Here is a 19,568-nt window from a genome sequence, read left to right on the forward strand (position 1 = left end):
GTGTACTTACCTTCAATTACGCGTTGATCAGAGGTGAAAGTTGACCAGAGGTGGAATTTTTAGCTTTTGGTGATTTTCACAGTTAGTACAAAGTTTTTAAGACTTGTCAAGATGTTTCACCTGCTTTGGATCAGTTTTGGTATACTTACCTTCAACTACTTGTTGATCAGAGGTGGAAGTAGATCCGGCTTGAATTTTACACAGGATTGAGATCGAGACACTTGGAGCCTTCACAGAAGTGTTTATACTTCACCTTGACAAGATACTCCTGAGCTTAAAGTTCAATTTCAGCTTCTTACAAAAGAAATGATTATTATCTACAGGCCTAAAATTACTTTTTTTTGAAATTTGAATACCCTTCGTTTCTTATATAGAGGATTACAAGCACTCTTGGCCAAAAAAACCCAAATTTGCATGCTCTAATTACAGAAGAGATAATAATCTTTTAGTCAAACTTTGGGATTTCCTTTGATGCTCTGACTTACCACGGTGTTTTCTAAGACTAGTTTTTGACTAGTGATGTTGTTTGATGGTCTTTCAAGCTTACCTTAGGAGTTTGAAACCTGAAAACTCTAAAATTTCACAGAATGGCTCACTGATGATAGTTCAAAGGGTGAGGTAGATTAGAAATCCACCACGATGTCTACTTAACCTACTCCCAATCAAAACAACACAAGGATAGTGGAAAGTGTCCAAAACGCTGATTTTATTCTTATTTTCTTGGTTTTTTTTAATGATTTGAGTGCTAGCTTTCAAAGTCTAACATAGTCCAACTCATCAACCACTCAAAAACAACCTAATATATGCTTCAAAGGTACCCAACAAACACGACTACTACCAAAAACAACCTAATCTATACTTAAAAGCTACTTAGCAAACACGACTACTACCAAAACAACTTTACACAACTGAAGACGACACTCCTCACCTATGTGATTTTTAAAAGCTAATTTTCTTCCTAGGTAAACCTAGGAGAAGTGATTGGCAATACATATCCAAGCACCAAATGTAAAACGGGTTTGTCAAGCCTCACTCTATCCTATTGTAGACATAGCAAGAACCACATGCATGAATATTATACCATGGGACACAACCAACACAAGTATTGCATGGAGGCAACAAGAGGTTGTCAATTTCTTAGAAAACACACAATCCTTATTTACTCAATGCAACACTCAATTGTATGTCAAACAACAAAAGCCAATCATCAAATCGGCAAACAAATCTTGACGGATCACAAGAAAGTGAGCTCAAACATCAACAAACTCATAGATCGGGTATAAAATTTCTAAACGCAAGTGCCTAGGGTCTCAAATCCAGATTTCAGCCACTTGCCAAAAACACACTTATTATCTTTAGGGTTGATTTGACCTAGCCCATTTCTGCTCAAAATGCACTCAATAGCTTAGCATTGATGTCCCAATACCCCTCCGATAGCTAAAACACAATTTCTATGCTTATTTTGTGAGTTATGAGTTAATTAGCAAGAGGATTATCAACATCAATTTCAAAGAACCATCGTAAAAGAATTATGTCATTACGTAGAGCTTTTACCTATGAACATGTAGAAGCATACAACACTTCAAATGGACAATCCATGAGGGAGATATGAGCATTGGAAGAAAGAGGGAGAATACATAGCTCTCAAAGACAGAACGTACGATTTATTATCCAAAACTAGTGAGTTTTTTTTACAAAAGTTGGCTTTTATACCTTAGCTTAAAATGTCAAACTCGCTCAAATCTAGGCTAGAAAGGGACTTCAGATCACATATGGGTAATGATCTCATAGCCCCGACTACCGACTTTACAATCTCATAAAAAGGATTAAAAGTACAAAATTTGGACATGATGTGTTTACATTCAAAAATGAGATAAAGTTACAATTTGTGAGCTCAAAATAGAACAGCTTTGTTAGCTTAGTGCTAACACTAGGTAGCAGCTATTCATCGCTATCTTTACCAAGGGTTTCTTTTAGTTTTTGATGATTATCTAGGGTCGATTTGATCGCAGGTTGTTCTAGTCTTATGATATTCAATAAATTCAGTGTTGGATTGGGTCACTATTGTAGTGTTCTCTTTGTTTTTGCTGCTCTTCTCTCTCTATTCTCTCCCATAGCTAGAGGCCGGATGCTTTCCCAATCAACCCTAGAGAATCGTGCGCTCCAAATTTGTAAAGGATAATCTTTGATTAGAAGTTTATATAACTGATCAATATCTTACCATAACCGGATGCCAACACGGTGTCAGTAGCACTTGGTCCTCTCTATATATGTCCTATGTGGAGGCCGTGTATAAGGGGTACTCAACCAACCTTCATCGAACCTTCATCAACCAAAGGATCTCAACATTCAAGAATCCCCCAACTCACATAAGACCTCACCACAACCCTCCATAGGCTCTGTAAAGACTCAAAACTATGGTGAAGCTCAGGAATCACCATCTACTAATCAAGTCTCACAAATAATCAGGACTTCCATGAATGCCAATATGGCTCCACAATTGGCATACAGTGGTAGTATCTGCAACTCAACGTACATGTAACAGAGTAATCACTATTTGTGAAAAAGCAAGATCTATGCATAAACAAGCGCCAATAAAGATGCAAGCACGAACAAAGCCTTGCGGGGATAAATTGCTCTCAAAAGAGCCAAATTGTAGTAGTCAAGACTGCAAATGCATAAACATACATATGAATGTCCCACAAATGATGTGACACCTGCTACAAACTCTAGAAACTGCAAAAGTACCTATAACCTATTCCTATAAACCTATATCTAATAGCACCTGTAAACCTATAGAAGCAAGCCGCATGACTATCTATGGCTAAACGCAATCACAAGAGACTCAGTCTCTCAATCCACATAAGCATACATGAAGCCAAAATCGATATGGCTGTGAAACTCTCTGATGATTGGAGAGTTTCACAACCATATGATCATAGAAAAACGCGCTCATATGTGCAATGCCGAGTTTAGCTAGGCAGAATTTCCCTCACGTCGACCGTTGTGAATAATCCATTGGCTCGTCTTGTAGTTCTGCGAGCTTTATGGGTTGCGGAGAGCTTTACTCATGGACTCCAACGGCCCTTCCCGTTGGGCACGTGAAGTGGATGAAGCCATTGCTCCCCTAACTTTGATACTTGTGAAAGTATAGGAGCGAGGAATGTGCACATAACGCGTGCTATGGAGAAGGAGGAGACATAGAGTGGGTGGAGTCCCTTGCAATATGCTAGACACCTTTATTCTATTATGATAAATGAATAAGGCTTAGTGGATGGGTAAGTGGGTTGTCACTTGGCCGAGACTTGGCCATTACCCTAACATTGAGTTGAAGCCAGGTTGAAATACATCTAACCCTACAATGGAGAAGGCTTGAAAACCCAACCCTATTTATTTTTTGGAATCACTCACACATGAGCACCTTGACATCATGTGCCTCCTTTGCTATGAAACATTGTGTGCAAAGGCCATGTAATTTGCCACACATAAACATCCCAACATACACAATCATATAAGTTGCAAGCTTGGAGAAATTGAGAAACATGAACAAAACCCTAAAAAGCAGTTACCATAGAGGAAGGGCAAATTGTAAGTAGCATTGTTAGCGCATATATGGTTTATTTGATGCATTGTGTTTTCTTGTATAACTATGGTGGAGACACACATGCCCTGATGAATACCACAACTCTTACCAGTTTGGCATCGGTTTGAATAGCCATGAATAGATGCTTGAACCCTCAACCTTGCGGAAACTATTACCAAGTTAGGTATTGTCTGATGATATATAAAGTATTGTTCTTGGGCCACATGCTAGCCTCAGCATTAAAGGGCACGGGCACTTTAATGAGGCTCCAATGTTGGGATCTACGGCAACGAAACTAGGACACGAGGATCAAGGCGCGTGCAGCCTTTGATTTCGGGGGTAAACTAGGACAAAATATAGTAAACTTGGGCAAGCGAGAAGCCTGTCCAAATTTATTTATCTTTTATGGTTTGCCCACATGTCAATGTGGCCGTCGCAGATGTAGCGGTTAGTGTATTGGGCTCTCACGCCGGCAGGGGTTCGAGTTCATGTGCCTACGATCGACGCCCATTTTTTTTCGCCATCCATTAGCCTCAAGATTCCCCCTTTGGGCCCCCACCACGAATCCCATCTCTTTCCATCCGTGCCCTTTAGTGTTGAGGACATGCTAGGAGGAGACATGCTAGGAGGAGAAGGAGCTTGGGATCCGTGACAAAAAGTCTTGAAAGGTAGTCCCATCTATCTTCAAAAGTTTCATAAGATTAAGCGTTAAGCAAATCGAGGTGTTATAAATTGAAGGGGGAAGTCCCCCTTTTTTTTAAACCGTTTGAATAAGCATTCCTCATGATAGATCCTAAAGAAGAATTAGTGATAAGCATTCCTTGGGAGTTAGGGCCACGACATTGAGTAACACATGACATTAAAGAGAGGGGAGTGATGGGATCGACGGCCCGAAAGTGAATGCGGGGAGCCCGAGGCAAATTAAACCCGGACGTGCGACAAGTCAATACGAAAATGTGGACGTGCGTCGACTCGATTTGAACCCAGGGCCTTGTCGCCCAGATTGAGATGCATGGGATAACCATCCCACCCGCGCGCACATGCTGTTACCATGGCCCCTTTTTTGGGTTTTATTATTAAAACATAGGTGTTGCCCGGGTTTAGTCTGTGGTCGGGTTTAGTTTTTAAGTGTCCATCTACAGCTGCAATCTCCTCGATTTTTGTGCGCGCACTTCTCTGTCCTCGATCCCCTTACCCCCCCCCCCCCTCTTTAATGCTATGTGTTATTTTGTCCTGAGGTAGGGGGTACCAAATTCCAATACCTACTGGGACAATTTTTTTATTTTTTTTTAAAAAAAAGCCAAGAATCAAGTGACATGTCGTGGAGTATTAAAGCCAACAAGGAAGCTCGCGACGAGTAGAGAAAGAAAGGTATTGGGCAATGAAAAAGGTAGCAAGCAACGGAGCTGGCAACTAGTAACTCGCCAAAGTGAGTTGGCTAGAGTAGGAACTTAAAGTTTTGTATGCAACTGCCAGAGTTCAAATCGTCCTCTCCACTGTGGTTTTACACACCTCACATTGTACAGAGGGCAAATATGTGGAAGAATCCTTGGAGATTCCAGGGTAATAAAACTTGAGACGAGCCAGTAGCTTAGGGTAGGGAATAGATCCTAAAGAAGAATCTATTGATGCTCTCTCTCTCTCTCTCTCTCTCTCTCTCTCTCTCTCTCTCTCTCTCTCTCACACACACACACACACACACACACACACACACACACCCACACACACAAGGGGAGATTGACCTTTGAATTGCACGATGAGTGCATGGTACATAGGCAGCAAGAGTCACACAAGGGAGGTTGACCTTGGAATTGCACGAAGTGTGCACAGTACATAAATATGAACAAGTCAGAGGTCACACAATGGAGGTTGACCTTCAGATTTCATGAAATGTGCATAGTGCATATATATATTACAAGGGGCCCTTAAGAGCAAGAGTCACACTTTGCATCATCAAATGGCTGCTAACAGTTTCTGCTCATCACTCTCTCTGCTTCTTTGCATATTCTGCTCTTTGAGTTGTGCAAGCAGCCAGGCCTTCGATGTTTCTGCTAAATGCCCCAACTTGCTCACCTCAGCCAGCTTGACGAACGGCAAGGCTCGCGACAACTCCAGCACTCTGCTGGTGCTTGTGCCCTGGAAGCTCTCTTTCGGGCAATTTGTGACATTTCGGCCTGAGTCATGCTTGCCGGATGGCTTCTCCATCGAAGTCTTCCTGCAAGCCCTGCGCCACATGCAACCACCCCCTCACTACAAGTTCGTGCTCCATGGATTGGGCGATAAGACCCCCTCGTACGATGGGATGCTCGACATGCTTGTCAATAAGGTGAGCAGCTCATGACCTCACGCGTGCGCACACACATTGAGACTCTTGTACACAAACACACATCCTCCTCTCTCTCTCTCTCTCTCTCTCTCTCTCTCTCTCTCTCTCTCTCTCTCTCTCTCTCTCTCTGTGTGTGTGTGTGTGTGTGTGTGTGTGTGTGTGTGTGTGTGTGTGTGTGTGTGTGTGGCCAACACTGGCCAGGGTAATGAGGAGAATTGACAGAGCTCTGGCACGGGTTTCCAACCATGACGTTCTCGATCAAAACCTAAGAGGCATTTGGGCGCAAAAATGCTGCCTGCAACCGGGCCTAAGGAAGCTCATTTTCCCTCAAACCTTTTGGTCAAATGTGTCTCTTATAGGCACACATTCACCCTCCCCTTTAAGTGCCACGGGTCTTCAACCATGGGATCAATGGTCCCAAGTGAAAGATTAATCTGGACCATCGATCTGCTAAAACTAAACTCGAGATTTCGAATTTAGATTTTTCAAACTAAACTTGGGTTCCCGAGTTTAAGTTTTACCGACCATGCGGGGCCTAATCTTAGGATGCCCCCCTCTCCCCAACCGAGATTTGAACCCTCACCACTAGCTTCAGAGTCTGGGGCCTTAACCATCACGCCCGCGTGCGCTTTCTTGAAATAGTTGTGTTTTTTCATAAATTTAAACTTAAAACAACAGATTTCGACATAAAAACTAAATTCGGGATCCCGAGTTTAGTTTTCATGGAGCCCACCCTCTCACTTCTCTTCCAATTGCACACATGATGCCCTCTCACTCAGCCCCTGTCACACTAAGACGGGCGCCCATGGGGATTTTGCAGGGACGGGTAGCCTCTTTATGTCACATTGGCTGAACCATAAAATGTTGGACATTTGATGTAGTCAACAAGTGTTGGCCAAGTGGTAGCATGTGCGCGTTTCAAGCTAACGGACAGTGTTCAAGATCAATCGCGCGCACTCCCGCCTTCACTTTTTCAGTTGGCTATCGATTTGAGAAGATGGCCGGGCAAGCAAGGCCGCCCCTTTGACAACACCTCGCAGCCAACTTTTCTTTTCTCCCCCACCGAATAGCGGCACGCCAACTCAGCTTGGGCTGCTTTTGCCAATCCCAGTGTGACAGGGGCCTTACTTCTCTTCCACCTGCCGTAACTGACAATACCCTCTCAGTTCACCCGTCAGCAACACGTATGTGTGCAAACACCCAATGGATAAACGTCCCGATGAGGGGGGAACGCTTTGTGGTGCGCACATGCATGCGTTCAGTGCTTCGCTCGGTCAAAAAGTGCTTCCACATCAGTTGGACATGCCATGTCCCTAACATCAAAGAACCGGATGGTGAACGTTTGTATCGCGATCACTAGCTCACACAACCCGAGTCTCGCTCTCTCTTACAAGCGATTTCGAATGGCAATCTTGTACAATTCTCAAGATCTCTCATTCGAACGAGTGTCGCTCAACATCTAGAGATAACGAGTGTTTCTAAGTGTAAGCATGAGTGAGCTTGAGAAACTATACAACGTTACCATTCAAAATCATTGGTAAGAGCGAGCAAGACCTCCTGTAGGCAGCTCATGAACTAGGTTTAGTGTAGTCCCACGAACAAATTTTGAGATCTACCCCTATATTTTAAATTTGAAGGTGAGAACACCTATTAAATGTAGAGAAATTTAGTGTATTTTAGTGTAAAAACTTACCTCTACTATTTCTCATATGTAGGTTTGCCAAGTTTTTGGAAAAAAGTTTTTATTGAGCAATTAGGCAAGTGCCTTTGCTAACCTGTTGCGCCTATTGAAGGACGCCTTTCATAATACAGTATGGCTTAGCATGGCTAGTGACATGGGCCTTTCTCACACATCAAATGAAGATAGATCCAAGTTTTGTACTCCCCTTCACACAACCTATGGACATCCGACATTGCGCATACAATATGTGACAAACATGCTAACCAAAGGATTGACAAGCAAGACATCTTACGTCAGAGGCACATCCATATGGATGCCACTCTTGATGCACTCATCCCAAAAGGGAGGAATTGGAGTTTACAACTATGACATGAAAATTCATTGCGGATGGTTACCTATACGCTTCCCATTGTGCTACCTATTTATAGTAGAATTACAAACTCTGTAGTTGCTCTTAATTTGAATTTAGTTCTACTAACAATGTATGGAAATTGCAAAGCTCTTACGTTTTGCTAAGGAAACCACATAGCTTCCCTATATCTTTCACTATTCATAGCTTCTCCATCCACCTCACCCTAACAAAATGTCCAACTGTATGCAAGCTTTCCCATCTTGATTGTCCCCTGGCAAGATACTTGGCAGTCAAAATAGGCAAGATCTTAGCACCAAGAGAAAGAAAGAAGGTCACCTGCTAAATGTGTGTAGCAACTTGTAGTCTACCATGGATATGCCTTGCATTATGTACACCATCCCACAATTGCCTTGCCTATGGACATGAAAGGAAACATGAGCGACAATCCTCTCTCACTCTTCCCCCCCCCCCCCCCCCCATATCGCAGATATGAATAGGAGGGACAATAGCACCATCATTTCTCAATCGGATACCATGTTTGAACTTGGCAGCGAGAAAATTGGAGAAGGCAGAGTTACTTGAATATATATATATATATATATATATATATATATATATATATATATATATATATATAGAGAGAGAGAGAGCAGTTGAGTTGGGTCCTTCTATTTTTGGCGTGTTGTGTTGCCCAACTTATCAAAGACAGAGAGAGAGAGAGAGAGAGAGAGAGAGAGAGAGAGAGAGAGAGAGAGAGAGAGAGAGAGAGAGAGAGAGAGAGAGCAGTTGAGTTGGGTCCCTCTATTTTTGGCGTGTTGTGTTGCCCAGCTTATCAAGACTGAGAGAGAGAGAGAGAGAGAGAGAGAGAGAGAGAGAGAGAGAGAGAGAGAGAGAGAGAGAGAGCAGTTGAGTTGGGTCCCTCTATTTTTGGCGTGTTGTGTTGCCCAGCTTATCAAGAGAGAGAGAGAGAGAGAGAGAGAGAGAGAGAGAAGACCAGAGGTTTTTCGAAGCATGCACATAACCATGGTTTTTGAAGTGAAGCTGACAAATTCATACACATGTAAAGGGCTTCGCTTTGCCATTGTATGATATATAGATAGAGATAGAGATTTGAAATCTTTTAAGATTTCAAAATTTTAACCCAACTTTTGCTCTAGCGCCTCCCCTTGCCATCCTCAACATTGTCCTCTACGATCATTCCTACCTGGAATCCACCTCCTCACTACGCTCCTTGTCCCCCAAATTTAACCCAACTTTTGCTATACTGGCTCCTATCATCCCCTCTGTTGTCTTGTATGATCATTCCTTCCTGGCATCCACCTTCCCACCTCCCTGCCCAGCTTGATTGGGGAGTGAAATCTATGCCGCCTGTGGATGTGCAATAAGAGAGAAAGAGAGTGAAATATATGTACATCAATGCACACGTGGCAAGAGGAGAGAGAGAGAGAGAGAGAGAGAGAGAGAGAGAGAGAGTTTTCTTCTTCTTTGCTTTGCCAAAAGGCATCTTTTGAGATTCTACAAAATACTATTCTCCTTTCCCTTTACCACTTGAAACCTCACACAAAAGAACACTTTTGCCTCCGCTTTCATTTTCCTTTAGTTTACCAAGCGGCATCTCCCCATGATTCCCCTTAAAAAATAGCTTCAAAATCATGGGTGGCACCCTTCTACTTTGCTCCCAATTAATTAATTAGTGCTCGAGATACCTTTTAGTTAGCTTCCAAAACCAAACCTTTTACTTTATCCCCCGTTCTCCTTTCAGATCTGGGAATTCATAGAGAAAAGAACCTCCTGTCTTCATCATCGCCCCCCGCTACCATTATTGCCATGTCTGCATCAACACGCACAGAATGCCCTCCTCTGCATCCATAACACCTTCACCATCGCAAGGAAAACACATTGTCACTGGCTCGTTTCACTGCAGAACTCCTTCTCTGGTTGTGACAGGGAGAGAGCAGAGCATGGTTTTGCCCTTGCCTTCCTTACATCTTCGATGCTCTACTTAGCATTGTGTGGCGGAGAGAGAGAAGCAAGTAGCCCTCACTCCTGCCTTCCCTACCTGTTCTATGGTGCAGTCCCCCATGCACATTCCCACCCTGCCCTTTGCTCATTGCAACCATCCCACCTTCACCCCTCTTAGTTGCATCACGACACGATATCCCCATGCCTTGCAGCTCTTGCAGGGCACCAAAGCACCATCTACAAACCACAGTGCCACTTGCATGCTTGTCTACTGCAAAGGTTGACCCCTCTGTATCTTCACTTCCATCTCCCTATGCAGCTCTGCTCCTTGCTCAGTGGCCAAACACCTCAACTCCTTCTACCACCATTTCTCTACTGTACACTCAGACCTCATCTTGCTCTGCCTAAGGCTAGCCTATGTCTCTTCATCTTGGAGAGGGATGCAAGAGAGAGAGACAGAGAGAGAGAGAGAGAGCATGTTCGCCTTGTTGTATGGCTGCCAAAAAAGATGCAAAAATCTTTGCGTCTGCACCCCATAGGTCCTAACGCATGGACTTTGATTCTCTCTAAGTTAATTAACCCAAAACAAACATTTAAGCCACTTCCACATGTCAATTTCCCCTACCTTTCAATTGGCCGACACCTAGCCTACTCTGTGTGAGAAGCACTCTTCTTTTCCTTTCCTTAATCTTTTCTGAGGGAGCATCTCACAAGATACTGCCTAACAAACTGCAAAAAAAAGCGTTTTGGGCACCTACTTGTGTATATTATTGACAACTCTTGCATCTACTTGGTCGAAATCTTTGTAGAGTCTTTCCCTCTACCTCCTCACTCTAGCGCCCCACATGAAGAAAATTATGATGTTGCTACGAGGATCTGAACTCTCCACCAGCCGCGTCACAAGTGAGACGATTTAGCTAGCCAACCTAGCACACTTGCGATGTTGCTAAATGTGGTGACATTCTTAATATTTAAAAAAAATCATATTTCCCCACCCTTTCCTGCACGATCGGCCGCCTGTCCTACCTGCTGGTCTTCATCCTTGGGTGCACACTAGGTGGTCGCAATGGGTGGTTCATGCGGCTATCCTTCTATCGGTGAGAATGTTCCTCGTCGTCTTGCCTCCACTATAGGCTCAGCCGCCACCTGCTCCACACCTTTCACCTTTTCTCTTCAAAAAAATGTGAGTATCCTACAAGATTCTTGCTATTTCGACATTTTCCAAATTTGTGGCAACATAGATAGATTGGGTAGATTTCACCAAAAGTGAATTAATTTTCCTTTCAGATTCTTAAGGAATCTAACAATTCGAGGGCAAAGAGCATGGCACTGTTGCCGTCATTGCTGAAACCCCCCCACCCCCCTTGCCCGCCTTGTTGGCCATTGTTGGGTTTGCACCCTTGTCCGTTGCCCGTGCTCTGTAGAAGGATGCACATAACCCACTCCTCTACACCACCCTCATGGTTGTCTTGCGTGTGTCGCGAGTAAAACACACACTTGCACACACATAGATATCCCTCTAACAACACATACCTACGATGGTAGTCAATATCAAAGGCAATTTTCATGCGTACTTGTCTTGCTCCTACAAGATGACCTAGCCCAACAACAAAATCAATCTCTCTCTCTCTCTCTCTCTCTCTCTCTCTCTCTCTCTCTCTCTCTATCTATCTATGTGTGTGTGTGTGTGTGTGTGTGTGCGCGCCTTTGCCCACACTTGGCATGCCTCTCTCTCCCTTTCTCTCTTTTCGTCTCTCTTTCCTCCACGTGCCATCTACCCCTTTTTCCTCATTGAAGCAATAGCAGTATCTACGTAGATTCCCTCTACTAAGAGCAGGTCGAAAAAATTTGTGCAACCTAATACCTATTGGATCCTTTGTTTTAAGAGCCTTACCCCTCAAGGGGTTTTTTTCACCTTTTTCTTTTAGAGGAGTTTTGTGCGCTATTGTTGGCGAGGAGGATTGTTTTGTCAGCTATTTCAATAGATAGTAGCTGAAAAATTTGTTATAAGTTGGAAAATAGAAGCGGTGTCATTTTGTGGAGAAGAAAGCCTCAGTTCTAGCAATTTCGGTAGAGTTGAAGGCTTGTGGTAGAGTTGTTTATGTGTGCATGGTGCAGGTAGCACCCTTGTGTTGGAAACTCCTTTAAGAATGTCAAAGTAACCTCGGATTGTGTGACAGATTGCTACATTATACCAAGCTAATGTGTCAATTGCTTAACAATTTGCTACATTCTACCTACTAATATATCGATTGCACTGCTTTAGTTCCCTCTCTTCATTTTCTCCCCCTAAAGGAGATCTGTTTCTCCGTTAAAGGTATACAATAAAATCCCTCTCTCTCTCTCTCTCTCTCTCTCTTTCTCTACCGTGCAGGTAGTAGCCTTGTATGATGTAACAAGGCTGGCACTAATTTACCAACGGCGGCACTACCTGAGGTAGAGAGAGAGGGGGGGGGGGGGGGGGGGGGGGGGGGGGGTTGGTTACACTTAGTCACAGAAACATAGGGAAATGGTCTCATTTGTTGCATTGGAGTGTAGAGAGATGCAGGGACACAGGAGATGGAAAGAAACCAGAAAACTGGCGATTGAACAGAACAAACAATCACTTCTCAAAAGGGACGAATAAATTAGTCAATCTCTTTGCCTTCAAAACCTTTTTTTGACGCGATATGTAGTTTGGAGTCTGAGCTACCTTGGTAGCCTGTACAAACAAAACCTGCAAGATAAATTCTTGTCTTGGGGATTGGATAAGAGATTTGACAAAAGGGTTTTGCAGCTTGAGATGCTTAAAACTTTTTAGGCCAGTGGTCGACGCATTAATAGCATTTTGTGCATAAGGATAATTTTGTTAGGCAGCTTGGGAGCATGGTATGCAATGGCCTGTATTTGCATCTTGCAGCTAGTGGTTTCAAATATCAAACCAGCATCATTGAAGACCCCTAGCAGGCCTCCATCCTATCTTAATGTGACGCTAACTCTCCCTGCATAAAAAAAGAGCCCAGGAGTTAAATAGACGACATGCTAAACTAAAACTCACAGATGGTTGGCCGTGGGTTTTCTGCTTCCAAAGTGAGTTGCTCAGGCCCAAGGAAACTACCTTAGACACAACAATTTAAGTTCAAATCAAGAGCGGTAAGTTACATTTCGGACTTACCTCTTTCTTGCCCTCGTTAAGCATCCCAAGCAGAAGCATAATCATCCTCAATGAGGACAAACAAAATGAGCCCACCATTGTGTCATGGAGTAAGGTTGAAGCTATCGCCATGCTATTTGCTTGAAGCCAGATTTGAATCCTCTCTCTCTCTCTCTCTCTCTCTCTCTCTCTCTCTCTCTCTCTCTCTCTCTCTCTCTCTCTCTCTCTCTCTCTCACACACACACACACACACACACACACACACACACACACACACACACACACACACACTATTGGTCCGTATACCTTGTGCTCCTCCTATCTTGCGCATAAACGTTATGCTACTTGCTCTTGCTCTCGACCTCGCGATGGCAAAGGTTTTCTTCAACAAGCGCACAAACCAACGCTAATTTTAACAACCACCGCTATTTTTATCACTGGTGGAAGGGGAATCTGAAAATAGCCTCAAAAAGCCTAAAAAATGTGTACCCAATTTCATAGGCAGCATGCCTGTATCACTTCCTGCAAGCAAGCAGTGCCAACAAAGAAGTTTACACTACAAATCGGGATACATGAGCACATAGCACATTCGCAGCCACTATCGCCTCATAGCTCCCGCACGGGACGGGAGCATGGTAGGTGTAACGGAAGGGCCGCCAGAGACCTAGCGCATGCATGACACACATGGCTGCCTTACCGCGCTGATCACTACACCCCTGCAGCTCATTGTCATCTTCACCAAAGCTTGCAATTGTCAATTGAACACTTGAATGAGTTTAGGGCTCTTTCCCCTATGTTGTCGCACAACCACATAGCCAGAGCACACAAAATCTCTCTCTCTCTCTCTCTCTCTCTCTCTCTCTCTCTCTCCCCTTCGACTTGCAGACCCCCAATATTTGTCATAAATTCCCAAAATGCCATTCAAATCTTACAAAATTCACAAAATGCCATTGGTTGTGAGAGAAAATTTCATACAAGATTCTACATGTTTTCATACTAAGACTTATTGTCTCCTATCTCCACGTGCCACCTTTCTTCCTTTTTCTCTTTAACCCAAAAGAGAATCCAATGAGAATCCCTTTTATAAGCACCTAAAAAAGATTAGGAGGACCTATTTAGGAGAATCTTTTAAACATCTATCACAAACTTTTGTAAAAATTTTCCCATAGTAGTTGCCTTTTCTCTTTGCTTACATTGGACATTTTTGGCTTTATGAAACAACGTAGTTGCAAGTTGAAAACAACCTTTTTCCAACCACTGATTCATGGTGTACTGTGTGCAGGAAGTTGATGTAGTTGTGGCAGACCTTACTATCACGGCAGAGAGATCGGAGAGAGTGGCATTCACAATCCCGTACTTGGCCTCCTCACTTGTCGTGATCACTCCCTTTAAGTAAGTTTTACTTTAACTACTCCTAGTTATCCTACCTCCACCATAATTCCTTCTAGTTATCCTAACCCCCTTCTCAACATGTCCTTAAAGAGTATTTTTATATAGATCAGTTGCAGCATAAGAAAGGAGAGTATACTTAGTTGAGTAGCTCCAATGGGGATTGTGGCCTTATTTTTGTGTAGTCTATGGAGGGCTCTTACTTGGCATCCATGTTCACTTCCACGACAACAAAGTGCGTTGTTTGATGCTCAATGTTGTAAACCCCCTTTAGTTAAAGCTAAGAATGCCTAGTGGCCAAAAGGTGCTTAAAATTTTCCCAAAAAGTATCCACTCTCAACAAGTTTCTAGTGGGAGGACCCAAGAGAGTATAATCCTTCTTGGCATCCTCAAGATTTGGTGGACCTAACCAAGATGGTCCCCCCCCCCCCCCCCCCCCCCCCCCCCCCCCCGCCCCCTTATCACTAAGATTTTCATAGACAATGAGTAAAAGACTGAATTCAAATACCTCCCCAAAGAGTGCTTCCTTTATGGTGTGTCAAGGCATATTGTTAAGGATTTCCTTTAAAAAACACCAATCAGTCAGGCCAAGGAGGCCCCTCCCCTTGCCCCCACCTCTTCCAACAACTAATTCAACAACCTCCTCTTCCCACACTTATGAGGTGCCTACACGTTCCCATCAGAAAGGCCACCCCATGAAGGCTAACCCTAAGCCACGAACAAGAACTCCAATACATTTGCGCTCTTATGCACTCTTTCAAAATTGGGAGGACTCTGAAGATTCAGAAACTAATGATTTCATCTCTCCCATGCCCATGGACGAGTTTGACGACTCCTCAATGCTAGAGGAACATGTGAACAAGATGGACAAGGAAGTATTGTTGGATCTCAACAAGGAGAACATGCCATTCAAACCCGTCCCCAAACTACCGCATTCAACACCTCAGTGTTCCACAACAAACATATCCATGACAATGTGACACAAAACCCCTTGAGGTTTGGTAACAAGAATAAGAATGACAACAGACCCGTCAAATGAAGCTCATTTCTTGTAACATCAAGGGAACCTTTATCTCTATCAAAGCCAAGAAGGTAGATATGTGACTAAAGGGTAACAAAGGGCTCGTAATCTCCAATTATAGCGGAGGATCAAGGGGAAATTTTTTTGGGTTGGCTTTCTACCCAATGTACAAGAGAAAACTGGTGTGCAACGTACAAGAGCTGTGGCAATCTATGTTGGAGACCTCAAAATAATCTTGAAAGAGACTCATTGGGGACTTCAATATGGTTAATTCTAAAGAAATCTGCTAAAAGGAAAAGTCATCTTAGATGCAGAAGAGGTTGAATGGGAGAATCGAACTATCACCATCAACGTTGGGACGTTGACCAAGAAGAAAAATTTACATGAGACCTAGCCAGAAAAAGCTAGGTTGGATAGGTGCTACACCCCTCTTGGATGACAAATTCCTTTGATTGGCTCAGGGTAAAACCCAAGTACACTAGCTGTCTTTCTACCACTACCCTAAGTACCCTCTAGTTATCACTGTCGATGAAAATCCACTAAATTGAGAAAACGCTAATTCTACACCTACCAAGCCGGAGCAATTGAGCACATCGCAGGACTAGTCGAGAAGCGTGACGCAAAGAAGAGGCCAGCAGAAAGCAAGCGTTCTCACTGGGGATAGGCAGCTTGTGAGCCGGCTGACTGGAAGAGATGACCCTTGAGCTTCCTCGGCAATCGGCCAACCAAAAAGTGAGCTCCATGTCACGAATTAAGCTGCCGGCTGTCGCTTGTGCTCATTACAAGAGAGAACCCCCACGAGGGAGGGCCAAGAGACAGAGAGAGTGGGACACTTGTCGTAGGCTACTTCGAGAAGAGAGACAGACATAGAAAGTTGGGGGCTAGGAATTGAAACAAGGCGTCCACAGGACGAGTGTCACTCCCAGTTGAAGGAAAAAATACCCACACATGGAGCAGTTTAGCCATAACATCCAGCTTCCTAACATCATCTTCAAGTTAAAGTCAATGTGCATACAACATATAATTACAACCACTGCAAAAGGCTGAAACCACCCGGGCCAAACAGAGTTGGCAAGAAAATCAAAATATGCCAGCATTTTAAATGGTTTGTATGTTCTGACCAGAAAAGGGCTTCAATGAATGACGTTATGTGCAGAGTTGAATACCCGCCAATGGTCTTAGTCGTATTGAGTAATCGAAAAAGGTTGCTATACTTTTTGCTGAGTAGTCCCGTAGCAAGTACCAAGGGCTCAATCACTTCCAGGCTCTGCAAGCTACAAGATGAAACTTTCAGCACCATAATTATCCTGAGTTCGCAAGTGTCGTAAGCAAAACGTCGATCAATACCCATATGTTCCACTGATCCATTAATAGTAAGTTCTTAAGCTGATCAGCTCTGCTCATTCTCAAAGCAGAGGTCAATTGAGAATCTCTTTAGATCTAATTATTTTTTGGTCTCAAGCTCAGTACAAAGACCCAGCAAATGATTCATGATGTTGCAGCATTCAAAAGAATGAACTAGTTACCGATGACAAAAGCTTGCCTGAAGCGAATGATGGGAGACAATGACTCCTTTCTCATCTTCCACCCTGAAACATAACATTATATTAAACAGGGAAGGTTACGCAGAACTATTTAGTCACTGTGGTTCTTTTAGTACTTGGTTAAGGCAGAGAATTGAACCATCTAGGAACAGCAACTGCTGTGTCATTACTGCGTGTGAAGATGTAGACCAGACATGCCAGTAGGCTAACAGAAGGAAAATGCAGCTAACCTTCCTAGCTTGCACATGATTGAAGAGTCCGAATGTGCCTGCCAAGCCTTGCAGATTTGTGCCGGAGGGTGGCACAATGATTTCAATAGGGTCGAAGAAGTGCAGTAAAGTAGTAGTGTTTGTATAGGAGCGGCTCGTTTCTATGATCTATGACAAGTGAAGAGATGTGCTCCTCAGGTCGAAGGCAGACATCCCTACCTGAGTCCAAGCACAATGTGCCAAGCGTACACACTCTCAAAAGTTCTTGCATGTAAGGATGCATGCAGTGAAACAATCTCTCTCTCTCTCTCTCTCTCTCTCTCTCTCTCTTTGTGCATGTGTACCTCCTCCGCTCAATTCTCGATAATGACCACAACGATATATGATTTTGTAGCCGAGGAGTCTTGCTGCTGCGCCTGCTGGAAATGCTCCGCCACCATATCCCGCGAGCCTATGTGAGTGTCAATGTGCGCGCGAACTCACAGTTGGCCACGTCCTTTAAGCTCTAGGAGCAGCAAGAAGAGAGAGAGAGAGAGAGAGAGAGAGAGAGAGAGAGAGAGAAACACTCGTCAACTTTAAAAAGGACATTACTATTACTGGCCTGAAATACATGGCCACACTTTTTGTAGTAAAATAGAATCGTTGCATTGGCAACTGTCTCAGGCAGTGCCAAAAAGAGAGACAGGCTCCAAGTTCCCAATCGAAAAAGAGAGAGAGAGAGAGAGAGAGAGAGAGAATCTACTTCGATTTTTCTTTTCTTTGCTGTAGGATAGATCCTTTAGATAACAAAATTTAAGATGAGGTAGGCTTAGGATACAAGTGCCCAAAGACAACATCAGAGATTGACATTTTGGGTGCAGGTACGGGAGTACAGGGGCATTGTGGGACTTTCTGAAGCCATTCTCAAGGCCATTGTGGATTACGCTACTTGGTTGTTTTTCGGTCACAGGAGCTGCACTCTATTTGCTAGAAGGTCAAAATCCAGATTTTGCAAGAACATCAAAGAACAAGGAGGGAGGCAGCAGTCATGGAGGCTCTTCTTCTACACAAGGTCAGGCAACTCTTCCAGCAAATGTGGTAGCCACCAATGCTTCCCCTTCCCCTTCTCCCTTGTCACACAGTCCGCCTTCTGCTGCCGAGGCCCCTACCCCTACCCCACCATCACACGATCACAACCCCAATCCCCTCTTTCCTGCTGTTGATACCCCCATTCAAGATCAAGCTTCTCACAGATGTCGCATTCTGAATGCCTACTGGTATGCCCCAAATTTGAAATTTGGTATTCTCTATGTGTGCGAGAGTATATGACATTTTTTCTCACTTCAATTAGCATTTACTTTTCTGACAAGAAACTTGCTTTTGTATGTTAAGAGTCCTACTCTCCCCTGAATAACATGCAAAACACATCTGTCTTTAGAACATACAAGTTAAATTTCACCTGGGAGGCTTCCCTCCCCAACCCCACTTGCACATTTATATTGCACCCTTTCCCATTCTTCAGACTATTCCCCCCCTCTTACCATCTCTCTTGCTCTCATCCAAAGGATAGGCTGTAGAGTCTAGACTAGTAACAATAAAACGCACCTGATGAGAAGGGGATCTTCGTGACTAAGATATCACTGAACAATGCAATGAACTCATTCTAGAAGAAAATGAAGACATGTGTGTATATATATGTATGTATTTAGCATAGTAGCCATGTGTAACACATGTATGTATATACCATAGTAGCCATGTACGTAACAGTAAAATGCTATCCACATGCTATCCACTGTACATTTGTGTGTGTCTGTGTGTGTGCATGCATATGTATGTATATACCATAGTAGCTATGGAGGTTTGAGACAAGTTGTCAAAGTAAGACATGAGTTAGGTTCATTATGACCTAGAGAATTCATGGCTTACTTGAAACTTGAAACGTCAAATAGAATAGTAACCACTTAAACAAAAATTTTGGTCTTCAAAGAAACACAAATTCAGAATTGTGAGTTTTGAGAAGAGGTGCTCGAAGGTATTTCCAAGGGTTTCTTGTCGACAGAAGTGGATGCACGCTACATGCGAATGTGTATGCAGAAGACGTTAGGGATCCTATCTCCAACTCCTTCCATATCCGCATAAGAGGCAAACAAATCTTGGTACTCAAGATTTGGGTTCTTGTGTATCCGACGTCGATCTTCCTTTAAATACATGGCAATGCAGATGGGATCTGGTAAGTCCATGGTCGAGAGTCAAAGATTCTTTCAGAAAAAAACCCGGGAGAGGTTCCTTGGGTTCTTGGTTTTGCTCTTGGTTCTTGATGGTTCTTGGTTCTTTCCTTAAGTTCGTGAAGCCGAAGCATACACAGAGCTTTGATACCAATGTCAAGTGC

General features: G+C 43.5%; 1 pseudogene across 1 annotated transcript in view; it reads left to right on the top strand.

Annotated features, from left to right (window-relative positions):
* Positions 1-5,540: 5,540 nt before the first annotated feature.
* LOC147446531 (glutamate receptor 3.3-like) overlaps positions 5,541-19,568 on the top strand; it is a 67,602-nt pseudogene continuing 53,574 nt past the window's right edge. The window contains exons 1-3 of the transcript XR_015189880.1: positions 5,541-5,909; positions 14,320-14,429; positions 18,061-18,456. The product of XR_015189880.1 is annotated as a glutamate receptor 3.3-like (transcript). The remainder of the gene's footprint in view (positions 5,910-14,319; positions 14,430-18,060; positions 18,457-19,568) is intronic.

The sequence above is a fragment of the Adiantum capillus-veneris genome, chromosome 12 (genome assembly GCF_014529385.1).
Source record: "Adiantum capillus-veneris isolate H3 chromosome 12, ASM1452938v2, whole genome shotgun sequence".
Classification (NCBI taxonomy): Eukaryota; Viridiplantae; Streptophyta; class Polypodiopsida; order Polypodiales; family Pteridaceae; genus Adiantum; species Adiantum capillus-veneris.